The sequence below is a fragment of the Cryptomeria japonica genome, chromosome 3, assembly GCF_030272615.1.
Source record: "Cryptomeria japonica chromosome 3, Sugi_1.0, whole genome shotgun sequence".
Taxonomy (NCBI): domain Eukaryota; kingdom Viridiplantae; phylum Streptophyta; class Pinopsida; order Cupressales; family Cupressaceae; genus Cryptomeria; species Cryptomeria japonica.
The window spans coordinates 962,967,271-962,987,362 of NC_081407.1; positions in this window are offsets into that span (position 1 = coordinate 962,967,271).

Below are 20,092 nucleotides of genomic sequence, written 5' to 3' on the forward strand. Positions count from 1 at the left end.
TCAGATACTCGTCTCACCCATTCTCATACTATGGGTTCTAGTCTTTTGAGTCATGCCATTTCAGATGATCCTCAGAAGTTTTCAAAGGCAATAGGACACCCTGAGTGGGATTGTGCTATGGATGAGGAGTGTTCTTCTTTGATGAGGAATAATACTTGGGATATTTTTCCTCTTCCTAAGGGCATAAAGATGGTTTGGTGTTGATGGTTGTATCGCACCAAGTATGTTGTTGATGGTTCGATTGATAAGTACAAATCACATCTTGTTGTGAAGGGTTTATTGCAAGTTGAGGGTATTGATTACTCCGAGACATTTGCCTTTGTCGCCAAGATGAACTCTATTCACTTTGTACTATCCCTTGTAGCTTCTAGGGGATGGCCCATTTTTTAGATGGATGTGAAGAGTGATTTCTTGCATGGAGATCTACAGGAGGAAATCTACATGGAGAAGCCTTAGGGATTTGTGCAGGACAACTCTTTGGTTTGCAGACTTTGACATTCATTGTATGGTCTCAAACAGGCCCCTCGGGCTTGGTATGAGAAGATGGACTCTTTATTGCTCTCCACTGTTTTCACATGCTGTCATTCTAATCACACAGTGTACATTCTGCCTCTTGAGGGTGAGATCTTGATTCTTGTGCTATATATTGATTATCTCCTCATCACAGGTAGCTCATCCTCTATGATTCAGCATGTTCAACAAGATTTGATGGACCAGTTTGAGATGACAGATCTCAGTCTTCTGCACTATTTTCTTGGTCTTTAGGTGATTCAGTCTTTTGATGGGATCTCCATTTACCAGCAAAAGTATTCTCTTGACATGCTTCAGTGCTTTGGCATGCTTGATTGCAAGCCTACCCCCACTTCTTTTCAGTCAAGGGTTGTTTTGATTACTACTTGCCCCACTCCTTCAGTAGATTCTACACTTTACAGACAGTTGGTTGGCAATTTGTTGTACCTGACACACAGTCATCCTAACCTTTCCTTTGTGATTGGCCTTGTCTCTCAATTCTCCCATAATCCTCATGAGAGTCATTGGCAAGCTGCCAAATGTATTTTGTGGTACATTTAGGGTTTTGTTTCTCATGGCATTCACTACACATCAGGGGAACCTCACATTGTTGACTACACTGACTCAGATTGGGTTGGTGATGTCAATGATTGAAAGTCTACTTCTGGCTTTGTTTTCTGTCTTGACTCTGGTCCTATCACATGGTCTTGCAAGAAGCAGAGTGCTCATGCATTATCATCTACAGAGGCTGAGTATCGGGTTGCTATGCTCGCAAGTCAGGAGATCTTATGGCTTCGACAGTCGATGACTAAGTTTGGTTTTCCTCCTGATAGTCCCACTATTATTTGGTGTGATAATCAAAGTGTTATTCACATTTCTCACAACCCGATGGAGCATAAGCGGATGAAGCACATTGAGCTTCACATGCATTTCATCGGCCAGTTGATTCAAGATGGTTCTCTCATTTTGGAGTACATTCCCACTGCCGAGCAGGTTGCAGACATCTTCACGAAACCTTTTGCATCATCGCGCTATCTTCAGTTGCGCTCTATGCTTGGGGTGAAGGAAGTTGTCCTTGGGGGGTCTTTATGAGGCCTTCCTTCCTTCTTATTTCTTTCAACATGTTCTTTTATCTCTTTTTGGAGAGGAGTTTTTTGCACTAGGTTTTCTCCTTTTTCTCCGTTTCATAGAGATTTCCTTGTATTTGGGTACCTGATCAGGCCTTGTTGTCGGGACCCATCTTTCTTGCTTTCTGTAGCTATTCTAGGTTTTAGCTTCTCCCTAAGGCTAGCTTAAGGGGGGGTGTTAGAGTAATCGGGTCTTTACTTGATTAATTAAACGATATTTATTTAATTAATTAAGTTCCACTTTATCTCTTTTATACTTAAGCTAACATTGGATGCATAATAATTAATTCTTTTATTAATTATTATGTGCAAGCCTAGGGTTTTCCCTTTTAGGGTTTTTTGACCTATTAGAGGTTGAATTCTTTCTTTTGTATCATTATTCTATTACACATTTTTATGAATACAGAGCTCTCATATTCTTGAGCATTTCCTGTATTTATGTTTTTCTCTGTTGCTTCCTTGCTTCTCCTTGTAAGAGGTTTACTCAACTTGCATAGATCATTTGGGCTCTTGTGGTGTTGTATTTCTCAACTCTCACATCTTCTTCAGAAACAACCCATCAAGGTGTTTCACACCGTGGTTGGTAATTAGAAGCTAAGATTTTCTTGAGGCAAGATTTTTTGGTTTCTCTGTAAAGTTTTTCATGTAGATTAGGATTCAACAACTGTTCAGTGAACATATTGGTCTTCTTTAAATAATTTTATTCTATATGTTGGAATGTTGAGTTTCGTGTAAAGGCTCATTTGTTCAACTTACTGGTTCAGTGAGTTTGCTCAGGCTTGTTATTATAAATTACAAGAATTGAAAAATTGTCAATGGAAATTTTCTTTATTATTATTTTTTGAGTTGAAAGTGGGCTAAACTGTGCATTGAATACTGGATTGCTAGAGACAATGACAATATTGAAGTTTTAACATTACATAAAAAAAATTATTTGAAAACAAAGACTTGCATCTTGTTTGAAATTTTGATTTTGTAATGTCAGTTATTAGTTTTATGATTTTATTTTAACAAAATATTGGAAAGTTCACTTTAACAACATATATTTGTTTTCTCACTCAAGTTATTTTGTTGTTGGTCTCTACAGGAATACTACTTTAGTTCTTGTCTCTGGGTGATGGTAGTTCATAGAGTGCTTTTGATTCTATTGTAAGTCAATATTGTAACTGATTTTGATGTGAATATTGTGAGAAAAATAATAGTAGATTTTTTATGCAAATACCTTTGTTCTTACTAGTATCGAGAAAACATCAACTTCAACAAAGGACTTGAAATTTATACATAGGAATAGAATAATAACAAGTCAAGATGTAGATTTTAAAGGTAAAAAGAGACACATTTAGGTCATACCAATAGAAATACACCAATGACTTTTTTATTCAAGATTTAAAAATACAGAAATGATACCCAACATTACAAACTTTAGATCAGTCCAAGGAAAACAACACTGGCACTAATATTACCAGATTACTTGAAAAAGAAAAAATAATTTCTATTGAAAATTCCCCAACAACATTGCCACTCAGCACCTTGCTACCCAAGTTCACTATACTTTTTAATGGCATTATATTGTAGATCATTTTTAAAGGGGAATTGTATTGTAAAACCATGAACATATTATAGACTAATCTATTCAACTCTTTAGATTAAAATGAACATTATTATGCCATGTTGGAAGCCATAGACAATTTATAGCTTTGCTGATTTTTTTCTTTTTAATCTATAGATTGGTAGTCTTGATTAATTATTCTTGGGAGAACACACTATCTTTTAGGATCTTAATGATACCCAATTCTATAGAAATCATGTGAATCTCTACTTTTGTAGCTTTTATATTGCTAAAAAGATAAAAATCCATACATCGTTTTGCTTTGTAATATCTTTCTTATGATAGAGAAAAAGATTGAAAAAATGACCTTTAGCCCCCATACATAAACATGAAACTTTTATAGCATAAGGATTCTGGTCTAGAGAACCAGCCTCTAGCCTCCACCTTGCCCTATTATCATAGCTTCTAAGCTAGCCTAAGAAGCCTTGTTTGGCTTTTAGCCTTCAGCCCAAGCATCCTAGAAAGCATCCTAGATGTCAGGACTTCAGATTGTGGGCCTTTCTACATGTTTCCAGAAATAAATTAGACAAAAGCAAAATTGTTCTTGCAGGCTCTGGCAGGAGCTTTGCTGCCTTGCATCCCTTGTTAGTTTATAGGTTCTTTGGGTAAAAGGAATGCTTTAAATAATGTGCAATTTTGTATCGACCTTTACCAATGGTGCAATAGAAGAGAGATATTAAAATAACACTTTCTCTAAGGAGCAATACTATTATGTGTCATGTTATCGTATTGACACTTTTTATAAACTATACTAATGGTGGTGTTAGAACATTGAGGTGCCTATGTGGATCTCAATAGCCAATAGTACACTGTTATAAAGTTATCAAACTAACAAGGATATTTTATCTTTATTAAAAGATGATTCTCATACTAGACCCGAAAGAGAGATTTTAACGTGTGTATTTTGCAACAATTCATTGGTTTTAGATTCTATATACAATCTTGGATGTTTGGGAGGAAGGTCAACTATATAGATCATAAAACTAGCTATCAAATTAGATAATTTTGACCTCTAACTAGCTTCCAATGTGGATATCAAATTGTGTCAAAACCTTTTGGAGAACCCTTAGCATGAAATACAAGCATGTATTTAGGAGAAGATGGAAGGGAATGGAATATAGGAATGAATTGATGCATAATTAAGATTAATGGTAGGAAAAATAAGTGAAATCAAATTGAGAGATAGGTCATGAGAATGTCAACTCTGTCTCTAATACTATCCAGAAAACTAAGAGAATCATATTTATAAATAGTAAATAAAAATTTATTAATTCAATAAATGAATGAGGGTGTAAGAAATATAAACCAAACAATCATATACTCTACCACTTAAATAAATTCTAAACTCACCTATCAATAAAATATAATAGTGCATTTAATACTTTTAATTAGGAGGAAATAAATATTTCACATGTAAATATGCATCAATCAAACTGTTATAATCATCATGTAACAAATTTTCACTAATATAAATAATATGATCTTGTAATGATGAAGGAGCTAACGAAATGCTACTTTAACAATCTATTGGGATAGACATATTGTTATCATGAAATGTAAAAAAAAATTAAAAACCTTTTATTAAATCCTTACTTTAACAACATATATTTGTTTTCTCACTCAAGTTATTTTGTTGTTGGTCTCTACAAGAATACTACTTTAGTTCTTGTCTACGGGTGATGGTAGTTCATAGAGTTCTTTTGATTCTGTTGTAAGACAATATTGTAACTGATTTTGATGTGAATATTGTGAGAAAAATAATAGTAGATTTTTTATGCAAATACCTTTGTTCTTGCTAGTATCGAGAAAACATCAACTTCAACAAAGGACTTGAAATTAATACATATGAATAGAACAATATCACTCATCTAAATTATTAATCTATTGGGATAGACATATTGTTATCATGAAATGTAAAAAAAAATTAAAAACCTTTTATTAAATCCTTACATTAAAAAAATCCCCCAAAAACCACAGTAATTCTAGAAGCTATCTTTTAATATTTCAGCTTACAGTCAGCCTTTTGGGTAGGTCTTTTTATTACAAAATAGGCTCTTAGACAAAGAGGTTCTTGTTCTCCCATGTCAGATAGCAATAACGAGTTTGTGGAGAAACTTCCATAAAAAAAATTTAAAATAATGTACAGTCACATTAGCTTTGTTTTAAAAGAATTTTCCACACATTAGACAAATGTATACTGTTAATTTATCTTAACAATGATTTCAACATGAGATTTGAACTATAATGGTTGGATTGCAGTTGATTAGTAAAAGGAAATTTTACATTAAACATAAAATTATATATTTAGATCATATTTCTTATATATATTTAATGAAATGATATGGATTTGCATGGTCTACATATTTATAGAGTTGTTTACAAAAATTGTTAACAATACAGAAAGACTTTATATAAATTATAAAAAGGTTGAAGTTATCCCTAAACTAAAAATTATTCTTCAGAGATTTTAAAAGTAAATAATATCCTTTATAGAAGGTTCAAGTTATCCCCAAACAACAAATTATTCTTTACAAATGCAAAAAGTAAACAATATTCTTTACAGATTTTAAAAGTACCACATCACAATCATTGATTAATACAAAGAACACCTCAAAAATTCAAACTTTGCATTATTTCTCAAACTAAATAACTATTACAACAATTTGTTGAGGCTTACCAAAAAACTACATTGATTATAAATAAATAGAGCTTGCAACTTGTAGAATAGATCATTGCATCATTCAAACAACCCGAAGACTAAGGCAAGATATCACTTCATCCATTATATTTACTAGCGGTTGGACCTGAGAAAGGTCCAATTTGTACTGTCGATAGCAATTTATCAAATGAAGATGAAGAACATCATGCCTGAAAATGCACCTACATCATATCAAACTCTTATACAAAATTATTGGTAACAGATTTCAATCTTTTGATGGGAAACCAATGGTCATTTCCAGTCTGCTTAGAGAAATGGCTAATTACATCGCTTCTCTTACAGTTACATAAGTAGATTTTCTGAAATCTCCCTCTACAGAAATCCCCTCCACAACTAAATTGTTCATTCCTAGTTAAAGGAGACACTTGTATATATTATCGTTTAGGTCACATCTAATAGTTTTTTCTGATTCCCATGTTTTTTTAGTATGTTGCATTCATTGCTTACTTTCTCAGACATTTGTACAGAATGGACGCCCAACCAGATTCTTTACTATCGTTGCAAGGGAATCTTTCACCATTTTTATAGCTTAGCAGAGGAGGATGACGGGCTTCTATATGTTGTTCTGGGTTGCAAAGAAGGGGAGCACAAGTGCAAGTTCCCATGATGAAGCAATGTATTTTAATCATGACAGTGTTCCTAATTATGGAATAATTGGGAAGTTTGAGTTTGTAGTAGGAGAAGCTATTTTTGAGTCCAGTTTAAATTGGAAAAGGGTTATTCACAGTGTCTATGAGCAAAATTTGGCAAAATTGAAGTCTTTGCTGATTGAGCTTCAAGTGGGAGATTTTTGGGATGTGAAGCCTAACTATCACGACTCTGTTGGTATTTTGGTATGGTTTTGTCATTGATGTCAACACCTACTGAAACTCTGGCACTTTGGAGAATCAGCAACATTCACCGGCAAGCAAGTGACTCATGCACAGTCACCGGTATCTGGTACATCAGCAAGATATAATGATCATCGACACTTGGAATGATATGGAAAACACTTAGTAATGTCGAAGACATCATTTGGACATCTTGTCCTGGAGTTTTGTTTATTGGTATATTCATATTTGCATATTTGCTATTACTTGCAAATAGGTCCAGGGTTACACCGACAGGTTTATCTTTTCCAGATCAGCATGGCATGCTATGAAGATGATTAATTATTATTGTAAATGCATTAAGCTGACATGTTCAATCAGTTATTGCATCAGATATTGTATTGTTTGTAAAATGTTTTTATTGTAATATCTTGTAGAGCCGACCTACTAAAATTGGTATTAGGTTATGGTATAAATGTAAGATCTTATTTGTAAGATCAGATGTGGAATGCGAAAAAGGATTGTGTGAAGGTATATGCGAGAATAAGTAGAGCTATACACACAGACATCATTTGAAGATTGAAGGAGGGTTTTTGTGAAGACAATCAAAACTACACCGGTATTGAATCCAGCATATGAAGATGCTATTTTGTGCAGTACATTCTTATTGGATTTAACCTTCCAACTGTAGTCAGTGTGAATCCCATTTTGTGATTGAGCAATGAGCTCTAGGCACTTGGCCTTTCTGCATGTGCAGGCCCCATTTATGTACACTTACTATCTACAGTAGTATCATCTGATTGTGGGTAAGGTTTCCCACTGTGTTTTTTCCCCTTACAGGGTTTCCACATACAAATATTGGTGTTATGTGTTGTGGATGACTTTGTGTTTATGTTTCATGCACTAATCCTTACCGGTATAGCAATTAACTATTAAAACTATCTATCGACATATTGAACCGGTTTACTAGTATTAACCATTAAGTTGGTTAATTTGTTTTTGGTTTGAATTTATTTGACAACTGATTCACCCCCCCCCCCCTCTTAGTTGTCTCCGGGACCTAACAATTGATATCAGAGCTTAGTCCTCTTTTGCAAAAGTTTAATAGCTTGAGGAGATCCAATGTCTACTAATTATTTCAGGAAGGACAATCCTAAACTTGATGGAACCAACTATGGCATATGGAAGATCAGAATGGAGACACATCTAAATTGCATTGGAAAAGACATCTGGGATGTTACAAGGAATGGTTATACTGCTTCTACTCAGAGTCAGCCCACTCCACCCAACTTGACTAAAGATGAGGAAAATGATTGCAAAGCAAGAGAAGCACTTTTGAGTGCATTATCAGATCAACAAATCATGGGACTATCAGATAGGTCTACTGCTAAAGCTATTTGGGATCATTTGGAAACACTGAATGAAGGAGATTCCACAGTCAAAATTGCAAAACTTGAAAGCTTCCGGGTCAGGAATGAACATCTGAAAATGGAAGAAGATGAAAGGATTTATGCTTTTATGGAAAGAGTAAATGAAATTGTTTTGGGTATTAAATGTTGTGGAGGAACCTTAAGTGAAGATGAAATTGTTTCAAAAGTTTTAAGAGGATTGCCACTAGCATATAAAATGAAAGTCACTACTATAAATGAGTTAAGAACAATGCCTAATACATCAGTTACTAGGGATACATTAATTGGGAAACTTTCAGCTTTTGAAATTGAAGAATTTGGTCCTATTGCTACTATAAAGATAGGTTTGGCCTTTAAAGCATCAACATCATCTGCTCCATCATTTGACAAATCTGATTGGAAAGCCTTTTATGCAAGAGAACTTGAAGAAAGAAGGAAAGAAAATGAAGAACTTGAAGAACTCGAAGCACTATTTGTAAGGAAAATGCCTAAAGGTCCAGTTGGAAGTAAGTATGAAGGTAAAGAACCCTTTAAATGTTTTAACTGCAATAAGATTGGTCATATGGCTTCAAGATGCCCTAATAGACATGCTAGACTAAGAGAAGAAGCTAGAAGAACATACAAGCCTAACCCTAAATATCAGAGATACAAAATCAAGAAGAATAAAGACAAATCTTGTTACATTGCTGATGAAGGTGTGATTGATGATTCTGATGAGGATCCAACAAACAATGGATGGGTTTTTGTTGCTATAACAAAAGATCAATCGACACCTACTGCTCAACCGGTAGTACAGGCCTTGACAACTAAAGTTGAAGTAAAGGATTAATGGATCATTGATTTAGGATGCTCACATCATATGACAGGAGACAAAGGTAAATTCTTGAAGCTTCAAGAATACAATGGAGGCTTAGTGAGATTTGGAGATGACAAAGCTTGTTTGATCAAAGGTAAGGGTACAATATCTCTTGATGGTAAGCATAACAATGACAATGTTTACTATGTTGAAGGATTAAAGCATAATCTTTTGAGTGTTGGTCAATTAGTTGAGAAAGGATTTCAGTTACAATTCAAAAATGCAAAATGCAAAATCACGAATAGAACTGGTTTGGAAATTGCAACCGATAATCAGACTAGAGGTAATATCTTTCATTTGAATAACAGTGAAAAGACATGCTTAATTGCACATATAGATGAAAGCTGGTTATGGCATAAGAGACTCTGTCATGTAAAATTTGATTGCATGGTGAAGATTAGTACTACTAAGGCAGTTAGAGATTTACCTAAAATTGTCAAACCTCAGAATACAGTATGTAAGGAATGTCAATTTGGAAAACAAGTTAGAGCTAGTTTCAAAAGTATTCCAGAAAAATCCAATAATGCTCTTGATTTGATTCACATTGATTTATGTGGTCCAACTAGAACTAAAAGCTTACAAGGTGATAGATATTTTATGCTAATCATTGATGACTATTCTAGAATGTGTTGGATTACTTTTCTTAGAGAAAAATCAGAAGCACTTGGAAAGTTCAAACTGTTCAAAGCAATGGTACAAAATGAAACCGGTAAGAAAATCAAATGTCTAAGATCAGATCAAGGAGGAGAATTTACATCTAAGAAGTTTAATACATTTTGTGAAGTAAATGGAATCAGAAGACAACTATCAACACCTCGGACACCACAACAGAATGGAGTTATTGAAAGGAAAAATAGAACTATCTTGGATGCAGCAAGAAGTATGTTATCAGAAGCAAATCTACCACATGTATATTGTGTTAGGATTCCCATAGATACTGAGAGGGGGGGGTGAATCAGTATCTGACCGGTGAATAGAATTTCTTAACTTAAAACATGTAGAGCATATTATAATAGTGTACCCGTATGCAAGAAATAATGCAATAAACACAATTAAAAACAACCACATGAAAAACACACCATAACACAACGATTTAACAAGGAAACCAGGTGTGGGAAAAACCTTGATGGGATTTGTGACCCACAATATTCACTTACTGGCCAATAAGAGAATATTACTTACAAGAGGGGCCTGCACATGCAGGAAGGCCAACTACCTAGAGCTCATTGCTCAATGGGAAGTCTCACTGACTTACAATTATGGATTATACAAATCCAGTATCTCATACTGCTTCAGAATAGCATCTATAATTCCAGATCTAGTACCGGTTTCTTCTCTGCTTCTTACATAAACCCTTAACCTATAATTTGTATAATAGGTCTGCCTTATTTCACCTAAATATGAACTTCTATCTTTTATCTACTTCCTTACATAATGTCTATAATGATCTCTCTTATATATAAGAGTCATTTTACAATGATGCCAAGTCGGCTTACAAATATTTTACAATAATAAACAAAATACAATATAACAAAAATCCTGTCGGCCTCTGTGCTAGTGCCCGTGGTCTGAGTGTCAGTGTAGAGTCTGATCTTGCTAGTGCTGGTGCCGTAGGATTGTAAGGTTGCCATCAATGACAAAACCTTCAATCACCTATAATGTCTCATTGGAGTTTGCATATGCCAACAATCTCCCCCTTTGGCATTGATGGCAACACTCATGAGAAAATTCAAAAGTGTATCCAAAACTATAATCCAAAAATATGTTACCAAAAATGTGTTACAAAAAGGATATGCTCCCCTTGAGTAGATAATTCTTTTGTCAGTTATTTTTCTTATTTTCTCATACTACTACTCCCCCTTTGGCATCAATGACAAAGGTTGTCAATGTGTCAATAGAGTTGTAGCCTCAACCTTGTAACTGGGTAGTTACAATTTGAAATAGATCCACCAAAATCAAGTTTATACTCTCCATAAACTTCTTACTGTCTCTTATTGCTGTCTCGGTTCTTTGAACTGTACCGATGAGGTGCTGCATATGTTTTGCCAGTGTTCTTTGTCCCTATATAAGTGCCTCAAATATTTCCTTCCGCATGAATGCTAGATAGTCCAATCTTGGACTCAATCATAGTCTTAAATTCTTTCCCTTATCCACTATTCTCTCCTTTTCTCTTCCTAGTTTAAGTAACTCTTCCTCAAAAGTTGTTATCTTCTATTCAAAAATTGATAATGTATCAGGTGAGTTAACAAAACTATCAGCAAGTTTATTGATTTCATCCTGTACCTCGCTCATCTTCTTATCTATGTCTATTGTCAAAAAGTTTGTTTGGCAAGTATCTTTATATAGATTTTTAAGTTCCTTTAATAAGTTGCACAGTTCCAGTAGAAGTGTGTCAAATTCCCTAGTACACCTCTTTATCTGATCTTCAAAGAAATTTTGCTTTTCAATTTCTACCTTATTCTTCAAAGTCTCTTCCTTTATTTGCTCAATAGTCACTGTGTTCTTAGTGATGTATTTACACAAAGTATCAAGTTGTTTTAAAGAATCCTTATTGTCTATGTTACAGTTAGGAGCTATTACCTTCAAAATTGGGATTGTGTCATCTATAGCTTTATAAGCCTGTGAACTACAATCTGTTATCCTTTTGATTGAATCTAAGAGTACTTTAGTTACATTTGTTGATTTGTAGCCTATTGAGGAGGAACCAACATTCTGAATTCCGCCAGTGGAGGAAGCAACCGAGCTTGTTGTGACCTCTAGTAGGTCTGTTTGTGTTTGCATTTCCTTAAGCAATGGTTTGTGTACTTCTCCTGTTGCCAGTTGTACTGTTTCCTCATGATTCTATTCCTGTACCTGTACCTATACCTGTTCCTATTCCAGAGCCTTTTGCTCTTCTTGTTTCTCTGTTTGTTGCTATGTGTTATCTTCTGTTGGTTTCTCTTGTGTTTGATCAGTTTGCTCAGTTACCGGTGGCTCACTAGCCATGTCTGTCTTACCAGTTGTATCTTTATCTACCACAATGTTGATCTTTTATGTATCAACATCCACTATGTATAAGACTTCAGTATTATGATTGACATCCTCTACATCCATACTTTCAACTGTCGGTTGATCTTCTATAGTTGTTGTTACCGGTGATGTAATCAAAGGAGGTGGGGGTAATTTGTCTTTTACTATGATACTAGGAGGTCCACCAACTTTTCCTTTACCCTTGTCCTTGTCCTTCTGATATACCTTTATAGGTTTGTGGCTCATGTACTCTTCCTGTTTTTCTTTTTCAACTAGGAATATATCCCATGCATTTTTTGTTTCTTTAGTTACCTCATTAACTCTTCCTACCATTAAAGCAATATGTCGGTGTGCAGTAGAGAATACTGACCGGTTGGCTTCTGCAATTAAATCATCTATCTCCTTAGGTGAGTTTACTGGGTAAACAGCTAGTAACTTTTCAATTTTGATTTTCTTATCAAGCTCTATAACAACTTGTCTTCTTGCTTCCAGTCTTTTGAGCAGTTCATCTGGTACTTCATCTATCACTTCCATCAAAAATTTCTTATACATGTCCATGTGCAAAATAACATTGTTTTCCACTTGTTCTTTTTCATCTGTTGTCAGAGTGTCATACAATTTCTTTATATTCTTTAGTTTCCCTTCCTTTGTAATTTCATTTAGCAATATGTCAAGAGGGGCCATGTTTTGTTTTGTCTTCTTCTTCGGTGTCAATTTCTTCTTTGGTGTAGTCTTTCTAACCGGAGATCTCACTGCTTGTTGTTTCTGTCTAGTTCTCCTAGGTGAGGGTGTGGTTGTCAATGAAGGATCTCTTTTCCTTACAACTCTTTTGAAAGTTGCAGGAATGTCATTCTCCGAAGAAGTGCCTATCGGTGATAGGTGAGTTTTGGGTTGTAGAGTTCCTAACCCATCCTCAGTGATACCGATTTGTTTCAATACATCTTCTTTAATAGCTTTAGCTTGTCTAGAGCCTCTTCTCACAACTGCTTCAACCTTTTTCACTCTCTTCTTAGATTGAATTTGACTTTCTATGGTCTCAGCACTACCAAATACTTCCTCCTTTGGTTCATTTGGTGCTTCCAGAAGTGCTTTAGCATAAGTTTCAATTATATGATCATCTGTCTCATAACCCATCTCTGTTACCCAGATTGTTCTTGGGATGGCTGCTTCCATCTAGATTTCATCCTTTTTTATTATAAAACATGTATCATCCTTGTATTTGTCAATAATCTTCTATCATAATCTGATTCTCTTCTTCATTTTGGCCTTAAGTACTTGAAAGTAGTCATGAATATTCTTTTCCTTGTCTTCACCCATGTTATTCAATAGTTATGTTAACTATTTTCCTACTAGTATATCAAATCCAAGTTCTTTATAGCCTATACAGGGAACCTATTTGGTTATGTGTAGCATCAGGCATACAAGCAGATTACCAAACCTAAAAGTTCCTTTCTTATCTTTCTTTATCTTTCCTAAGTTGTCAATTAACTCATCTTTTAACCATTCACATATGTCAATTTTCACATTGTCTATAATCATGTCATAAGAACTCTTAATGCATAAACTTGAAACTGAGTTGAGTCTATTTGCATGAGTAGCTTTATACCCTAAAATCATGCTAACAAATCTCACATTTGTATCTGTTACATCATTTACCCTCAAGGACCTTCTGTCTGATGTTGCACCAGTTAGTTTAGTTACTAGGTCATTTGAGACCTTCTTAGTCTTGTCTGGTCTTTTACCGGTGGAAGGTAACCCTGAGACAACTTTCACAACTTCCTTTGTAATTTTGTGAATTGCATCTAACCAGAAAAATTCACCATGTACCCTGCTTAAGACTATCCTAATCACATCCTTGGGAAATTCAGGAATCTAGAGGATTTCAGTAAATCCTAGGGTTTCAATGATTTTATGTTCCGGTTTTACATTTCCAGAATTATCACATATGACAGATTTATACATTGATTTGATCTCTTCATCTCCTAATTCCTCTATGTTGCAATGAATATAAATTCAGGGATCTTCTGCGAAAACAACTCCCTTTGGAATTTGGGAAAAAGCACCTATATTGTCATCTTTCTTTGCTACCCTGGGAACTAGTTGAAATACGGGCCTAGTGCATTTTATAACCTTGACTACAGTAGGGTTTTCTATATGTTCAAGTGCAGAGGTGGATGCCATGATGATAAATACCTTTTTCTGCCTTTGGATGGATTGATTGCTTGAAGTGCTTCGCCTCTTTGCTCGAAATCCCTTAGCTCTGCAAATGTCGCGCTCTTCGAATGTTTGAAATCTCGGTGAAGTGAAATGGAGCCAAAACCACAAATTTATAATGTTTATTTGCCATCTACCACATTTAATGTATGCCGGTTAAGTAGTCACTTAACATTGTCTGTCAGTAATGAAGTAATTTCCAACTTCTCATCTCTAACTGAGGGAATAATAGCACATGTGTCCTTAGATTGCCAAACCCTAAAAGAAACTTCCTTCAATTTGATGAAGAACTTTCTACCGGTGGAGCACTACTCTGTCCTATCGGTGAAGCATTGATTGGTTCTACCGGTGGAGGAGTATTCCCAACATTTAGATCATCTTTTCTAATCCATTGTTTTGAGAATTCTTGCTTAACCTCTTCAACTTTTTCTTTACCTTTCAAGCTAGAACTTTTGTTGTCTGTCAGTGATCCTTTACTTCTATAGAATTTTGCAATATGCCCAATCCTGTTACATGCATAACAAGTCACATTATTCTTCTGAATAGCTTTCCCATAACCTATGCTGGTTTGCGTTCTACATTGATTAGATAAATGTCCAAATCTTTCACAAACATAACATCTCACATTCATTCTGCAATTTTCAGAGTTGTGACCAACTTTGTTGCATTTTGGACATTGACCGGTGGGTGTGTTGATATTCTGATAATTTCTAGATCTACATTCATTTGCTCTATGACCATACTTATTACAGTTAAAGCATTTTCCATTGAATTTATAAGCATTAGGTTGCCTTACCGGTTTGCTATGATCCTATGTATTTGCAATACAGGAGCTTTCACCAACTTCAAAGCCAATTCTAGAAGTGTCACCTTTAGGTTTTTAATTTTTCAACAAGTTACCAAGTTCCTCTGAGCTTTTCTTGAATTTTTCTTTATGTTGATTTGTGGTATCTAGTTCTCTTTCTAATACTTCTTTCTACCTCATTAGTTCATTGGAGTCATTATGAGTGTGCATCAGATCTGTCTTTAATAAATCATTTTCATAACTAAGTCTTGTGTTTTCATTTGCAGCATCACTTAGTCTTCTGGTCAAATCTTCTTCATTCTTCTTTCTATCTTCAATTTCTTTACATAATCTCATAGTCATATCCTGCATCTCATTCTTTGTTGTCATGTTCTCTTGTTTCGGCTTGCTTATCTGATCATTAAGTGATTCATTTTCATCATTCTCATTTTGCATCTTTTCACAAAGTTCTCTTCTCTTGTTTCTTGAAATGGTAAGATTTTCTTGAAGTGCCTGAATGATATCCTGGGCTACTTTTAGATCATCTTCTAATTTGATATTTTTCAGTTTCTCTGCATCATAGTCTGAAAGAGCTGTTGCAAGTTGCTTCATCAGATTTTCCATATCTACCGGTGTCAAGATCTTCCTCAAGCTGTTAGGCTTCTGAAAATAGAGGACCAAGCTCTAATACCAATTGTTAGGATTCCCACAAGGGGGTGAATCAGTATCTGACCGGTGAATAGAATTTCTTAACTTAAAACATGTAGAGCATATTATAACGGTGTACTGGTATGCAAGAAATAATGCAATAAACATAATAAAAACAAGCACATGAAAAACACACCATAACATAATGATTTAACGAGGAAACCCAATGTGGGAAAAACCTCGGTGGGATTTGTGACCCACAATATTCACTTACTGGCCAATAAGAGAATATTACTTACAAGAGGGGCCTGCACATGCAGGAAGGCCAATTGCCTAGAGCTCACTACTCAATGGGAAGTCTCACTGACTTACAATGATGGATTATACAAATCTAGTATCTTGTACTACTTCAAAATAACATCTATAATGCCAGATCCAGTATTGGTTTCTACTCTGCTTCTTACATAAACCCTTAACCTATAATTCGCATAATAGGTCTGCCTTATTTCGCCTAAATATGATCTTCTATCTTTTATCTACTTCCTTACATAATGTCTATAATGATCTCTCTCTTATATATAAAAGTCATTTTACAATGATGCCAAGTTGGCTTACAAAGATTTTACAATAATAAAAAAAATACAATATAACAAAAAACCTATCGGCCTCTGTGCCGGTATGCTTCCTTTCTCTATGTCAGTGCTAGTGGTCTGAGTGCTGGTGTAGAGTCTGATCTTGCTAGTGCCGGTGCCGTAGGATTGTAAGGTTGCCATCAATGAAAAAACTTTCAATCACCTACAATGTCTCATTGGAGTGTGCATATGCGAACATATTGGAGAGAGGTAGTCAGTACAATGGTCTATACATTCAACAAAGTTCACATCAAAGGTAAAACCGGTAAGACCTCTCATGAACTATGGTTTGGTAATACTCCTACTCTTAATTATTTCAGAATTTTTGGAAGTAAATGTTATATCAGAAGAGATGAGTATATTGGTAAATTTGATCCTAGAAGTGATGAAGGAATATTTCTTGGTTATTCATCTAAGAGCAAGGCATATAGATGTTTTAACAAAATATTGCAGAAAATTGTTGAAAGTACAAATGTAAAGATTGATGAACAATTCAGAGGAACTTCAAGGTATATAGACTCTGAATCGGCAATAGAAATTTTGACAAATGAACCTACACTGAATCCACTGGTACAGAATGAAGACCCAGTTACCCCGGTATCATCTGAGGATTCCACAGTAACTGAGGAACAACAACAAATAAAGACACCCCGGTATGTAAGACTAAATCATTCTAAAGATCAGATAATTGGAAACAAGTTTAAAGGAGTTATGACAAGAGGAAGATTGGCAAATGAAGAGGTATGTCTTATTTCTCAGTTTGAACCATCATCTGTTAATGAGGCATGTGAAGATAAATTTTGGATTAAAGCTATGGAAGAAGAATTAGAACAAATTGAGAAAAACAACACTTGGACATTAGTTCCCCGACCTAAAGATAAAAATGTAATTGGAACCAAATGGGTTTTTAGAAACAAACTTAATGAAGATGGTAAGGTTGTTAGAAATAAATCAATACTAGTGTGTAAGGGATATTCTCAGAAGGAAGGAGTTGATTACAATGAAATGTTTGCACCAGTAGCTAGAATTGAGGCAGTCGGATTATTTTTGGCTTTTGTAGCACACAAGAACTACAAAGTTTATCAAATGGATATTAAATGTGCATTTTTAAATGGAGATCTTGAAGAAGAAGTATACATTAAACAACCTAATAGATTTTCTTTGACAGATGACAATGATATGGTTTGTAGGCTAAGAAAAGCTTTGTATGGATTGAAACAAGCTCCAAGAGCTTGGTACGCAAGACTGGATAAGTATCTTTTAAAGATTGGTTTTACTAAAGGAAATGCAGACAACAATTTATATTACAAAATAACTAATGATGACATCTTTATTATAGAATTATTTGTTGATGATATAATCTTTGGAGGAGAAGATGGATTATGTAAAGAATTTTCTATTAAAATGCAGCAAGAATTTGAAATATCTATGATTGGAGAAATAAAATTCTTTTTAGGATTGCAGATTTCACAGACTGATAAAGGTATATTCTTGAGTCAATCCAAATACTTAAAAGAGTTACTAAAGAAATTTGGGATGGAGAACTCTAAACCGGTAAGCACACCTATGACAACAAATGACAAATTATCACTAAGGGATGAATCTACACCTGCTAATCCAACTAGATACAAATCTATGATAGGGGGTTTACTGTATTTGACACAAACCAGACCTGATATTATGAATGCAGTATGTATTGTTTCAACAAAATAATCCTAGAGAAAATAATGAATCAACAGTAAAAAGGATTTTCTAGTACTTACAAGGCAATATAAATCTTGGATTATGGTATCCTAGAGATGAAAACTTTGAATTATGTGCATACACAGATGCAAATTGGGTAGGAGATGTGGATGATAGAAAGAGCACCACTGACGGAGCATTATTTCTTGGAAACAAATTAGTTTCTTGGTTGAGTAAGAAGCAAAGTTGTACATCTTTATCAACAGTGGAATCAGAATATGTTGCAGCAGCAACTAATTGTACACAGGTACTATGGCTCAAAAAAATGTTGAAAGACATAAAGGTAAAATGCAAGGAACCTATTACTATCTATTGTGATAACACTACAACAATTGATATATCTAAGAATCCAGTATTGCATTCTAAAACCAAACATGTTTCTATCAAACTAAATTTTCTAAGGGAAAATGTTGAAGCAAAGGAGATAAAACTGGTTTATGTGAATACTAAAGAGAAGATTGCAGATATTTTCACTAAACCTTTGCCTAAGGAAACTTTTGAATATCTTAGAGATCAACTTGGAGTCATACCCCCACCGGTAGAGACTTAGAAAGTTGATGATTGACATCAACCGACAGAATTAACAGAGAAATATTTTATTCTGGTCTTTGATGGGAAGCTACTTCTTAGGGGGAGTAGTTGGTATATTGAATTGATTGGTATTTTGTATATAAACTTGGCTTGGTAAGATGTTTTGTTGTAACTTTGGCATTTGATGTCAAAGGGGGAGAGATTTGTATGGAAAAACTTTGAAAAACACAAGGAAAACACATGTTTCTCCCAGGGGGAGAGATTGTTGTTTGGGAGAGATTATTACTCTCTGTATTTGTATTTTGATTTCTGGTTATGATCTCTTTTTGGAGATTGTTGGTTTTTGGTATATGGCATTTCTATTTTGGCACTTTGATGGTTTTTCCATCTTGTGTTGCCATCAATGCTAAAGGGGGAGATTGTTGGTATTTTGGTATGGTTTTGTCATTGATGTCAACACCTACTGAAACTCTGGCACTTTGGAGAATCAACAACATTCACCGACAAGCAAGTGACTCATGCACAGTCACCGGTATTTGGTACACCGGCAAGATATAATGATCACCAACACTTGGAATGATATGGAAAACACTTGGTAATGTCGAAGACATCATTTGGACATCTTGTCCTGGAGTTTTGTTTATTGGTAAATTCTCATTTGCATATTTGTTGTTATCGGCAAATAGGTCCAGGGTTACACTGACAGGTTTATCTTTTCCTGATCAGCATGGTATGCTATGAAGATGATTAATTATTATTGTAAATGCATTAAGCCAACATGTTCAATCGGTTATTGCATTGGATGTTTTATTGTTTGTAAAATGTTTTTTGTTGTAATATCTTGTAGAGCTGACCTACTAAAATTGGTCTTAGGTTATGGTATAAATGTAAGATCTTATTTGTAAGATCAGATGTGGAATGCGGAAAAGGATTGTGTGAAGGTATATGAGAGAATAAGCAGAGCTATACACAGAGACATCATTTGAAGATTGAAGGAGGGTTTTTGTGAAGACAATCAAAAGTACACTGGTACTGAATCCAACGTATGAAGATGCTATTTTGTGTAGTACATTCTTATTGGATTTAACCATCCAACTGTAGTTAGTGTGACTCCCATTTTGTGATTGAGCAGTGAGCTCTAAGCACTTGGCCTTTCTGCATGTGCAGACCCCATTTATGTACACTTACTGTCTGCAGTAGTATCATCTGATTGCGGGTAAGGTTTCCCACTATGGTTTTTCCCCTTACAGGGTTTCCACGTACAAATATTATTGTTATGTGTTGTGGATGACTTTGTGTTTATGCTTCATGCACTAATCCTTATTGGTATAGCAATTAACTATTAAAACTGTCTACCGACATATTGAACTGGTTTACCGGTATTAAGCATTAAGTTGGTTAAGTTGTTTTTGGTTTGAATTTATTTGACAACTGATTCACCCCCCCCCTCAGTTGTCTCCGGGACCTAACAGACTCTTCATTCCAAACCTTG